Consider the following 12,949-nt stretch of genomic DNA (forward strand, 5'->3'; position numbering starts at 1 on the left):
GACTGATTTCATCATTAGTGATATTAATATTTAATGTGTCTCTTCAACCTAATTGTAAATTATTTAATAAACATCAATTTCTTTGACTCGATTCCTCTCATTTAGTGGATAGTTTAAATTACTGAAACTCGCCTCTTACCTAAACAAGCGACGAAGAACCCGTATACGACCCAAGAGAAAGATCTCATGCCGATTTTTTAATAGGTAATGGAGGTAGGTATCCTGCGAAGGACTTGAAGAGGTTCAATACATGCTGAAATTTTCCCGGCGTGAGGTATGAAACTATTAGTGCATTAACTTTCACACCTGTCAGCACTTGATTTCTTGGCAATTTGTATAACAACATTCTGTCTAAAATCTGGAGATATTTCTCCTGTATCATACATATTTCACACTAAATGAAATAACCTCTTTCTGCCAGTTTCTCCTAAGGTTGGTGGTTTTCCGTCAGAGCTCTTAATATTCATGCCCCTATTTTTCACTTCTCCAAATATTTTCCTGATTTTACTATTCGTAACATCTATTTTTTCTACTGCCATAAAACGTGTAACATCCTTACGCTTCTCTCTGAGACTTTCTTCCTTAGCTGTCGTGCATTTTCTGTCTACTTCATTCTTTAATCGGCTGTTCCTTTCTGCCCTCCTCTTGTTTGCATTCTCGTACTTTTGCCGTTCTTCAATCCGTTCTCTTACCTCCTGAGTTATACACCGATTACTACTTGATCTTGCCTTCCTTCCAAAACGTTTTTCTTTCAGGAACCCCCTTGATCTCATTCTTAACGACTGTCCACACTTCATCTATTGAGTTTCCTTCAGCCTTTTCATTTTATTCCTTGTGCAACGTGTTGTTTTAAACAGTCCGTTACTCTCATTTCCTTCAACTTATCAAGATCCCATCACCTTGCATTGCTTCCGTCAATTGTATCAACTTCAGACGGCATTTCATGAACACCAAATCGTGGCCAGAGTCCACGCTTCCTCCTGGGGAAATCTTGTGATACGGCACAGGTTTTCTGAATCACTGCCTAATCATAATGAAATGTATTTGATACCTTCCAGTTTTTCCTGGTCATGTCCACGTATTCAGCCAGAGTTTATATTGTTAGAACCAAGTATTACCATGGACTAAAGTAAAATGGGTGAAGAATTCAACCAGCCGCCTTCCTCATTCGTTCCATTGCCCCGTCCTGAAATCTCCTGCTACGTTACCTACTCTTCCTATATAAGACCTATCTGTGCCGGTGCGACCTAAAGAAAAAACACCTGCTCTTCCTTGGCATTCCATTCTCCCATCACAATTCGATTCTCATCTCATTGTGTATATCGAATTACAGTATTTAATTTTTCGGTTCATATATTCTTTTAGTGTGTTATCATGTGCTGAATTAGTATGCATATAGGCCTGAACTATTGCGGCGGGCATTAGCTTGGTATACATAATGACGAGAATAAACCGTTAACTATGCTAGTCACAGAAGCTTACCGAAGGCCATATGTTCTTATTCATCATTAATCCAGCTCCTGCATTTTCTCTGCTTGATTTTCTGTTGAAAATTCTAAATCTCGTATCTGACCGAAATCCTGCTCATCCTGTCAACGTACTTCACTTACGCAAACTACATCTAATTTTAGTTTATCCATTTCCCTTTTCGTATTATCTAACCTACCACAAAGATCCAAACTTTCAGTACTCCTTGCTTCGACTGGCAGAATGTCAGTACTCATCTTTCTGATGCTTGCCCCTCTCGTGTAGTCGCCACGGAATGGGAGATAATTTTACCTCCCGAATAACATACCCGGGAGAAAGCCATTTTCAGGACATTATTCGTTCATGCAGAGAGAGCAGCAGGCCCTCGGGAATTAGTTAGGGCTGTTGTTTCCCGATGCTTTCAGCCATGTAGCAGTGTAACATGGCTAAGATATGATAGATATTGTTCAAAGACCATATCAAGCAATAATCTGCACTGCCGCCCTTGTAACTTCCGAAAGGTTGCTGCCGCACTTTCGATGAACCATTCGTTAGTCTGGTCTCTTGACAAATACCCATTCGATATGGTTGCACTTACGGCTCGGTTACCTGTTTCATTGGGACACACAAGCCTCCAGACTGCGGCAAGGTCACATGGTTCACAGGAGAGGGCAAAGTAAATATATATGTAACGTACGTACTGAACACGTTGAAAGTTTAGTGAAAATTAAATATCCTTTGATTTGGCCCATAACGGGCAAAATTCACACACTCAACAGTTGCGATAGTAGTTGTGGCAGACAGATAGTTTATATGCTTTATGAAATAACAAACATGACCTAAGTCATCATAGCTCAATGTGTAAGAGCATCTCACTCAAAATCAGAAGGTTGTGGGTTCGGATCAATCTGATGTTCGTTTGTCCGTTGGTTTCTTTTATTATGTACTTAAAATATCATGGTTGTCTATTAAAAAGGTACTGAAAATAACTATCTTCGTTCTGTACTAATTGTACTGAATATAACATTATATTTTGAATCTTTACTTCGAGTACAATGTGGTCATGCAAATTAGATACTCTATAACTAATCCGTATGTCCTAATATCGCTGAACCGGAGGAGAACCGAATGTGATTGTGTGTAATATCCTAAACCCCTACAATGATCGCTTCATGAATGAAGAGGAAAGGAAACATAAAAGCGGATGTTTAAAGCCTATGTCTCGAATGCCAAATTATCTCCGCATCAGGAGAAAGTCCTAAGCTACTAGAAAGTATTGCACTGACTGACAGTTGTCTGTTACTGAGGTTTCCCTACTCACCTCCGTTAGATCGAATTACTGCTGAAAAAGCGCTAGCATGTCGACGACAAGTACACCACAGCTGGTAAGGCTATAGGCATCAAAATCAGTTAGATGGAGGCATGAAAATCTGAATTAAACTACTCGTTCTTGCTAAACACTCTGTTGTACAGCAGTTAAGTCTTACTGTATCTCAGATTTTTAAATGGCAGGATTCCGACTTATGCATTGGTAACATCGTATAAGCCTTTAAGAAACACTATTATAGTTTGATGGACATAATATAGTTCTTTACGTTTTCAACTGCCACCAGATTAAAAAGAAAGGCGTTTCAATGCGAGTTCTGAAGTTACAAGCCTATTAAATTTACAAATTCCCGTCGCGAAGATTATGATATTAACAGTCGCATAAAATTTCAGGCTTGATTATTTCAATAGTATAATAGATGAATGTATTTCCGTGATGTAGCTTATATGCTACATGCAAAATCTCCTTGCTCTTTAAATTACCGGTATGGAATTTTTGTATTTTTCCCGTGCCATAAATTTTCATGTAACCTAAAACTGTTTAACGTCAAAATAAAAAAGTCATACCTTTAGTGGTTATGATATGACGATGCGCTGCTGGCCTTGAATATGCTGTTCTTAAACCGCCGCTTATCTCCCACGAAATCTATCAACAAATGAGTCTGGAAATTGTATACTTTTAAATACCAGCTGAATATATTTGGAATAAGGGACGTAATATCATTTTACCTTGAACATTGTTTAAGAATGCTTAAAACACCACGATACGTAGCTGTTTTGGTACCTGTTGTAGTTCATTTAGAAAAATCTTGATTTTTCTTCCCTTATGGAGGGCAACGATGGTGGAAACTTGAATTCAAAACGATATCTCCACGATTTCGCAGGTGGTACCGTCCGGTAGTGATTTAGTCCATGATGAAATCATCGGATATAACTGCGAGTAGGAGGAAACATTTTCCTGCTGTATGATAATTATTTTGTTTCTATAAATAGGCCTATGCATTTTATAATGGACGTAAATATTTGCGGCGTAAGGAATCGTTAACACTAATGCATTTCATCACACAATCATGCACTAACCAACAAAAATGAAGGTAAACAAACATAAACTCTGATGTAGGCCTGTACATGCAACGCACCGATCATTAAGTGAGGTAATGAAGCGCTTGCAGATTTACGAGGCGGAATGTCCGGCCTAGAACGTATTGACACTATAGACAGACATGATCCACACGAGGCTAAATGAAGTGTGGCCTGCTGGGATGTGTACGTGACAGTTGACTGTGCTGCAAGGGGAATAACAAAACTCATTGTTTGTGTTTGCCACCTGCTTCAGTAGATAGTTCACGGACAATGTCAAATACTGCGCTAAAGGAAATATCATCCCACAGCCGGTTTTCAGCCACGAAAATGTTTTCAGATTTACAAACAGGGGCGTAGCCACGGAGGGGTAACTGAGGACCCCCCCCCAAAGAAAGAATTTGTTACAAAAGATAATAAAGAGAAACTGATAATAAATAAGTGAAATTCGACTCAACAGGATGGCTATTTTCAACATTAACAGAGACTTCATTGTAAAACCGTCAGATCTCTTGAATTGTTTTCCAAAAAGCCTCGAAAATTGGATTTTACATTGTAATACGAACATACCATTCACTCTAAAACTGTTGAACTTGACCGTATTGTTTTCGTTATGTATTTTCAGGTAAGATCTTGTAGTATAAGATACTGCAATCTGAATATCAGTATGTTTTACTTGTATCAGTGTCATTATCATGTATGCGCGCACCACACTTGCACAACCACCTTCATTATGCCATATCATAATTGTGTACATATAACAACACCCCCCTCTGCCCTACGGTCAGTGCTCGGTACTAGAGGCGCGCGGCTGTGAGCTTGCATCCGGGAGATCGTGGGTTCGAATCCCACTGTCGGCAGGCCTGAAGATGGTTTTCCGTGGTTTCCCATTTTCACACCAGGAAAATGCTGTGGCTGTACCTTAATTAAGGCCACGGCCGCTTCCTTCCAACTCCTAGGCCTATCCCATCGTCGCCATAAGACCTATCTGTGTCGGTGCAACGTAAAGCCCGTAGCAAAAAAAAAAAAGTGCTGGGTATGCTAATGTGTACAATATGACTGAAATCGTTCAAGTCAACACATCGGCTCTCGAAATCCTGCGTCAAAATAAACACAAACAGAGGGTCTATCACTCTAACTTTCTAATGACTGAAATATATGAATACCACAGTGTTCACAAAGCTACAATGAATGTATTTTACCATCTTCCTGCGCCTTCACGCGTGGTAATGACAACTGAAACTCATGAAAAGGTATTTCAGTATACTTCAGGCAAGCTATGGCCAATTTTTGATACGCTTCTTCCTCATTGGTGCTGCAATGAGCGTAATGGCTTTACAATACAGTTTCAAAATATAATTTAGTTTCTAATCGTTAGGCTACTTAGCACTGCAGATTTTCTTTGAAGGGTAAATCACGAAGCTTATCAAAATGTACTTTCTGAAGATACCTTCATTTCGAAAGAAATGTACAACTTCTGGTATGGGAAACAATTACGATGTTGTGACTATTAATTGATGAAATCATAGCTGAGAAAGAATAGAAATAGCAGATAAAAGTCAAAATATTATCTAGTTTCGGCTTCATACATCTGCATTGCAGTTGGTTACTGCTCTGTGTATGTATGTATGTTTAGTCATCAGCCCGAAGGCTGGTTGGATCCTCAACAGATAAGCCATGAGCTGTCATAGATGGCCTAGGCATCACTGAGGAGGCGTACTAGGGAAATGAGGAGTGAGGTAGTTTCCCGTTGCTTTCCTCACCGAGCCAGAAGTTGCTATTATATATCAGTCTGCCAATCCCACTGAAATGCATGCACCAATCGACCCTATGAGCAATATTTTCATACCATTCATAGCAGGGACTGGCTGCGTAAGAAATGGCATTACTAACATCGCTCATACCTCAGTCACTTTCATTTTGTCAAAGCCAAGGACAAGGCAGAAACAGATCAATGAAAGTAACAAAATTGCTCTAGCCCATACCAGAAGACTTAGTGCACTGTAAATAGGTCCCGCCAGCAAAGGCATACTGCTCTGTAGTATATGTAATATAAAACGCCCCAAGATTTTAACATTACAGAAGTCGTTTGGAATTCCATTCGGAAAGTTATTACTCTGTATCTACGTTCATTCCAGTAACTAGTCAAATCACAATGGACCTATTCTTGGATTTTATAAATTATAGAGGGCGCCAGGAAATATTCTCCGCAGCGCCTACGTGCTGCTGCGCGGGGTGGCATCAACAGTTGGGTTGGCAGCACGTCTGCAGCCGCTTGTATCAAAACAAAACAAACAAACAACAAACGGTAAACTTTGTACTCACTACAGCAATTCATAACACATACTGGGAGTGTTGTCCTTGTGTTCGAAGACAGACTTCAAACGCGTTTACACATATTGTCTAAGACTTTCACTGAAGTTTCTTGCGTAATGGACTGCACATAATTAATGATATTCACTGTAAGTTCATACATCTTTTTTCGTCTGTTAAAAGCGTAGCCTGCCTGTACCCGATACATCATGAACTGAGCCGGTCACACGAAATTTACTTATCAAATCTCGAACGGAATACCGGTTTGGACACTTTGAATTAGGAAACCACGGCTGAAATTTTAGTTTTACATTTTCTGTAAACCGATCGACTTCGCCAAAAACGTAATCTAACAAAAAAAGCCCAGCCTTCAGTATTAAACATTACCGCTTGTATCCTGTTGCATTACTCCAATAATCTATGTGAACGATTTCAACAGCCCACAGCTCACAAGTGTAGCCTTTCCTGTACTGCTATCCTGTTGACCTTGGCCTGTCGGCGAGTGAGCGAGACAGGTATGACACCGTGCTGTCAACTAAACTGCTGATGCTCCCTTACACAGAAGCAGGTTGGCACTGCGGAGAAGATTTCCTGACGCCCGTTACATTCTTTTATAATATTACACGACGAATCTGGAATATTAAGATTACAATTTGCTATGACTAGGTAGTATAATAAGAAGGTGACTTCTGTATTATGATGTTAACAACGTACTGAAAAAATGGCATGTTACCAACGAAGCATGAAACATATTTCTTATACTAGTCATGAAGAGCACATATCAGAAATGTAGCAAAAAAATCACCCATTTTTTTACTTTCATCATAATACAGAACGTTTTCTCCGTGTAAACTTAGTACATGGTGATATATTCAGTACGAACGTAAAACATTAACCTACCCAGCAATAGTAGAATCAAATACCATCGTGTAACAGTACACAGCTCCTTCAAATGTGTAATAATTAGCATTTTATCTCTCTTTGTGTCAGAGTGGCTGTGAGCGATCCTCAAAAAATGAACGAAACTTACCAGCATCACTCTGAGAGACGTTTCGTTTCTTTGTCCTTTGATAGACTTCTAGACCGAAAATGGCGCCTAATATTAGCACGACCATTAAAGAGATTTCAAACTACTATCTTCTGACAACATTCTCTTGTTTTCTGTCTATCGATAATCTCGAGCGATGCTTAAAATTCCTTGATTTGTTTACGCGCGACTCGTAAGAGCATGGCGTCGAAGTTTAAGAAGACTTGTGTAAGAGACGAGGAAATTAAAGAAATAATGAGTCAAGGAAATGCTGTGGAACCTCTGCAGGATTGCCTTGGTCAACGTTCCTTTCTTCCCAGTCACTATTAGTATCAACATCATCACTATCTTGCTTGGTTATGTACAGTCACGTTCCGTGTAGGCAATTCATTGTCTGAGGCGAAATCAGCACTTGATATGAAACCAAGATCGGAATCACAGTCGACGAAGTCCGAGAGGTCACCTATTTACTCGCCAATCATCAGCTATACGGCTGTTTATTTTCACTGTCATCATTTGTCTTTACTTGTGTGATTGCCATTGTTGGTGCATTGTTCAATATGCTAGATTTTATAATTTCGGATTTTTGACTGAAATGTAGATAATTTTAGATCGAACAAAATGCGTTTCTTGGTTTTTTTTATTAGGTATGTGTGCCCTCCAGTGTTCGTTTTTAGTCCATTTGTGAGCGTGAGGCAATAGGAATTAACAAACTTTCCAACTATTATTTTCCCTAATACATTGATTTAATTAATTAATAACATGAGGAATAAATTTAATCATGATATATAAGTTATCCTAAATTATATAACTATGTTTTGCACTCCTTCATTAAGTTTCGCTATCATATCTTTAAAACAGAAGACTTATATTCTTTTTTCCCGATAGCCTACGTTTCCCATTACGACAGCCTGGCACTTTTCGATCCCACCTTTACATTTTCACCTGGCATTAAAAGGGTTATATGAGATGAAGCAATACACAATATGTATTGGTCTTGTAACTGTAAGGATTCATTTAGGAAGTTTGAAGTACCTCATCGAAAACCCTGATTATATTCCTTCCTGTGATTTCCCACATCCACGCTAAGCAAGTACCAGAGCTGTAACTTAAATAAGGTTCCACTTCCTTCCCACTCCTTTACCAACCCAAAGTCACCGAACACCCGGAAATGTTAATGACAAGTTAAAACTGTTTGATGAAACTGGCTGAGGGTGTGACGTTTGAATGTTTTCAAATATATTAAGTTCGTATAGTTTGGTTCCGATATTTTAAAGAACTCTAGTGGGACATAGTTCTGACACTCTGGTCTCTCTTGAAATGAAGTTAATGGTGGTTGTGGTGGTGTTGGTGGTGATTACTGTTTTAAAACGAATTCCAACTGGGCAAACATCCTGTCTTCACACTAATCAGAAGGAAGATGAAGGAGGTCCGACACTTCGAGGAATGAAGGTATCGGCAAACGGGCCACGAAGGGCGCAACACCAAAGGACTCCATAGACCTTACAAACATAATACTTCAGCGTCGGAAGACAACAAGAGTCGGCCGAAGAAAGTCAGAGAGGAAAGAGAAAAATGAGGAACCTGTCCTAAGTAAGTGGAGAAAGCGAACTCAGCTAGGGGGACCATAATCACCAAACCTCTCTCACAAGTTGAGATCCCCTCGCCCCCTTTCAGTCACCTATTATGACAAAAATTGTAGATATCGTGTATGTGTTCTACCGCCTCCAGGGTTTCTCTTGAAGTCTATAGCAATGGAGGGGACATTCAACTTAATGATAAAATACTTTACTATGTTAGAAGTGAAGCTTCCACGGTGTGAAGAATTATTTAATTGAATTTACGGATTGAACCGTGTTGTACTTGTCTGCACATCACTTACAGTTTGCCGACGTCTCGAATACATTGCAGTATTCTTTGTCAAGACGACTGAAATACCCCAGTGTAATTACAGTATAATTTCTGCCTGGGAGACTGATTACCTCGGATCGAGTAGGGGTATTTCAGTCGCCTTGACAAGGAATACTGCAATGTATTCGAAACGTCAGCAAACTGTACGTGATTTGCAGACAAGTACAACACGGTTCAACCCGGAAATTAAATTAAATAAAACACTTTACTGTTTATGGACCTACTGATCCGTTGCATTAACCTCACGGGCTTGAAGTGAATATGATGCCAGGTAGATTAAGTATCTCCTATTTCACGAGTAAAACGAAATTAGTTGTAATAGCTCAGTATAAGAAGAAGTGAACCATTATTTATTCTGCTCATAACGTTTTCAAAATAAAATGGGCATGAAGAGAAATATCTTCGTGGGGTAGATTATGAGTAAAATTGAAGATTTAGTGGTAATAATTGCGATACTGATGGGCGCTTGGACACTGACATTTAACAATATTGTCCATTTTATATTTTCATCTCACGATTTTCCGTATCAAAGCGGCATATTTCCTTTCCAGAAACTCATTCCAGAATAAAGATTTCCTCTTCACGAATATTCCTTTTAACATGCTTGCAATATCGAAACCTCTTAATTTGTAACGCTATATATATTATTATTATTATTATTATTATTATTATTATTATTATTATTATTATTATTAAATTTGGTGTAAACTTCACTAGCAATGTCGTAGTAAGTATAATTTCTTGGAGTCCATTATTAGGATTGTAATTCAGAGTTTAATTGCATGATATTTGATACTGAATTACTTCGATCTCTTTTCCTTGTATTTTATATTTTCAATATAATATGCCCCTATAAGACCAAAGTGACGATCGCACACCACCCAAACACCCAACAAGATAGCACAAGAGTCGATGGCTTAGAAGCCGCCAAGCGCTTTGAATACCGGAGATATGTAATCACTAACACTGCCGCTGGCAATCTGCAATCTGCAGGCGCATCGGAATAGCGAGAAACTCAACAACAATACTGACTCGCATCTGAAAGACCACATCCATTACCGTCAAGATGAAACTTAGATCGGTGCCAATTCTCATAGTCTCCATCACAGCAATGCGGCGGGTATTGCTTGGACTGTGAAGAAGGAAGGCCGCCGCAGGATATACGGATAATGGAAGCATTTACCTCCCGCCCTTCCCTATGCCATCACAGCCTGTACGGAGATGACTTCGCCTTGCCTTTAATTAGCTACCCTTAGAGATAGATGCCGGCCCCGTGGTGTAGGGGTAGCGTGCCTGCCTCTTACCCGGGGGCCCCGGGTTCGATTCCCGGCCAGGTCAGGGATTTTTACCTGGACCTGAGGGCTGGTTCAAGGTCCACTCAGCCTACGTGATTAGAATTGAGGAGCTATCTGACGGTGAGATGGCGGCCCCGGTCTAGAAAGCCAAGAATAACGGCCGAGAGGACTCGTTGTGCTGATCACACGACACCTCGTAATCTGCAGGCCTTCGGGCTGAGCAGCGGTCGCTTGGTAGGCCAAGGCCCTTCAAGGGCTGTAGTGCCATGGGGTTTGGTTTAGTTTGGTTAGAGATAGATGACCAGTCAGATAAGTTAGTTCGCAATAAATAACATCCGTAAAGATTGGATCAGTAAAGTGGTCTTTTTATTATATTATAGAAGTAACATTGCTATTCGTCTGTCTTCACAATAAAATTCTATTGAACTGACTATTTCCTTCAATTCACCCATATCTATATCGCCGGACAGCGTTCTCACAAAAACTCAGCGAGATAATCCATCCCCTGTCCCCATCAGAATATTTTCCTTAAGAATTATATAAAGCAAAAAGCAAAGAAAACATAATTCTTACCTAAATCATTGCACTTGATTTTAGTTCAGTTCAATGTGCTCACAACTGATGATAGATCCAGCGCTCAAATGTAGTAGTTTTAACTTTATTTCTAGATTCTTCTTGCTCTCCTTCCAGGCTCTTTCCTTGTAGTCTGGGGTCGGCAATTCGTATTGATTTAGACCATTAATACAGCCGTTACCTTTGCTGATGCCAACTCTATGTCAAGGGATGTACTCATTATTTAATGCTTCAATGGTTGAATGTATGTAACTGAAGACGTACATATTTTTTTTTTACATTCTGCCCTACGTCACTCCGATACAGATAGGTCTTATGGCGACAATGGAAGTGGAAAAGCCAAGGAATAGGAAAGAAGAGGCCGTCGCCTTAATAGAGGTACAGCCCCAGTATTTGCCAGGTGTAAAAATTGGAAACGATCTTCAAGGCTGCCGATAGTGGGGTTCGCACCCACTATCACCCGGATGGAGGCTGACAGCTGCGCGCTCCTAACCGCACAGCCAATTCGCCCGGCAAGACGTACGTTAAGACGAACACCACTCTACCCTGTCATTGGGCCAGGGGAATTACCCATACACAGCAAAATCCTTCGCCCAGCCAGAAATCAAATCCAAGGTCCTCTGAACCGAAGACCAGTAAGCTATCCATTGTCAAAGACCCGTAGAGGCAGTGCCCTGTATAATAAAACATATATAATGATCTGCAAGTCGTCTTATGGTAGCTGTTTTGACTCTTGCTTCTCAAACAGAATGACCAAAAATATAATATTCAGTTGTTTCCAGTTCCAAGACGAAACAGACGACAGATACTTCTGAACTTGATTGGTTCAAGAAATGAGGAAGTAGCAGCTTTCTTCTATTTCTTCCCCTCCAAAAGCACTGGACGAATAATGGGACTTTGACCTTGCCTGCCAAGGTTTAAAGTCCAACAAATAAATCACTGAGATGACAAATTCTAGCACTGGACGAATAATGGGACTTTGACCTTGCCTGCCAAGGTTTAAAGTCCAACAAATAAATCACTGAGATGACAAATTCTCAACAAATGCCGTAAGGTTTACCCGCCCCGTGCGTTCTAGTTTTATACAACCGCCGCGTTATAACAGTTCTGAAATGCTTCGGGCAATCTCTCTAAACCGGGGTAGTATAACGAATATATAGTTACGGGCGAGAAAATAGCAGGAATCGTGAACGCCACTATTAATTCAGTATGAGTCCCCCGAATGAATCCGTAAAATTAGCACATATACAAAAAACATGTACGTTACAGCAGGAGGTGCACACACGGACTTGGACGAGGCAATATAATATAGGCTGAGAACTGGTCGCTGCATGTCATGTCTCGCAATAGCTCACTTGGCGTTGGTGCAACTTGAACCGCAACCGCGTGAACCTACAATTTTCTTAGAGACTATTATACCTGTCCCCTGTCCCAGATGACCTAGCTCAGCGGAGGCGTTGCGTGGAGTGTCCGAAAATGTTATACGTTTAAAAATCTTATAATACAAGACTGGAAAAGGATCTAGAAGACATATTCGTGAATGAGAACTCAGCAAGATAAAAGACGTAAAATCAAAATTTATTCTTTCTAAAACATAAAGTTGAAATTCGAACAAAAACTAAACCGCAATGAAAACTTCAAATTATATACAACAAAGAAAATTTACAAGGTAACATTCGGCACTAAAGGCGTTCAAAGTATACAGGTCAAGAACCCGGTCATGTAAGGTTCAGTAACTTCGGAAACGTAAATTCTACGTATTTGTGACGGAAATCGGATAAGTCGACTGTGATTAGCCCACAGGCTGCGATAATGAACCGCCTCTTCCACGAACACATAATGATAGATTCTAATATTGGCCTAACAGCACTAATTCTGAATTTGTCGGATGTAAACATCATAAAAACACTTTTTTCGAGCTGGACATAAATTTAAACCGCCAAAAGAACACTGATTA

Source organism: Anabrus simplex, chromosome 1 (assembly GCF_040414725.1).
Source record: "Anabrus simplex isolate iqAnaSimp1 chromosome 1, ASM4041472v1, whole genome shotgun sequence".
Taxonomy (NCBI): Eukaryota; Metazoa; Arthropoda; class Insecta; order Orthoptera; family Tettigoniidae; genus Anabrus; species Anabrus simplex.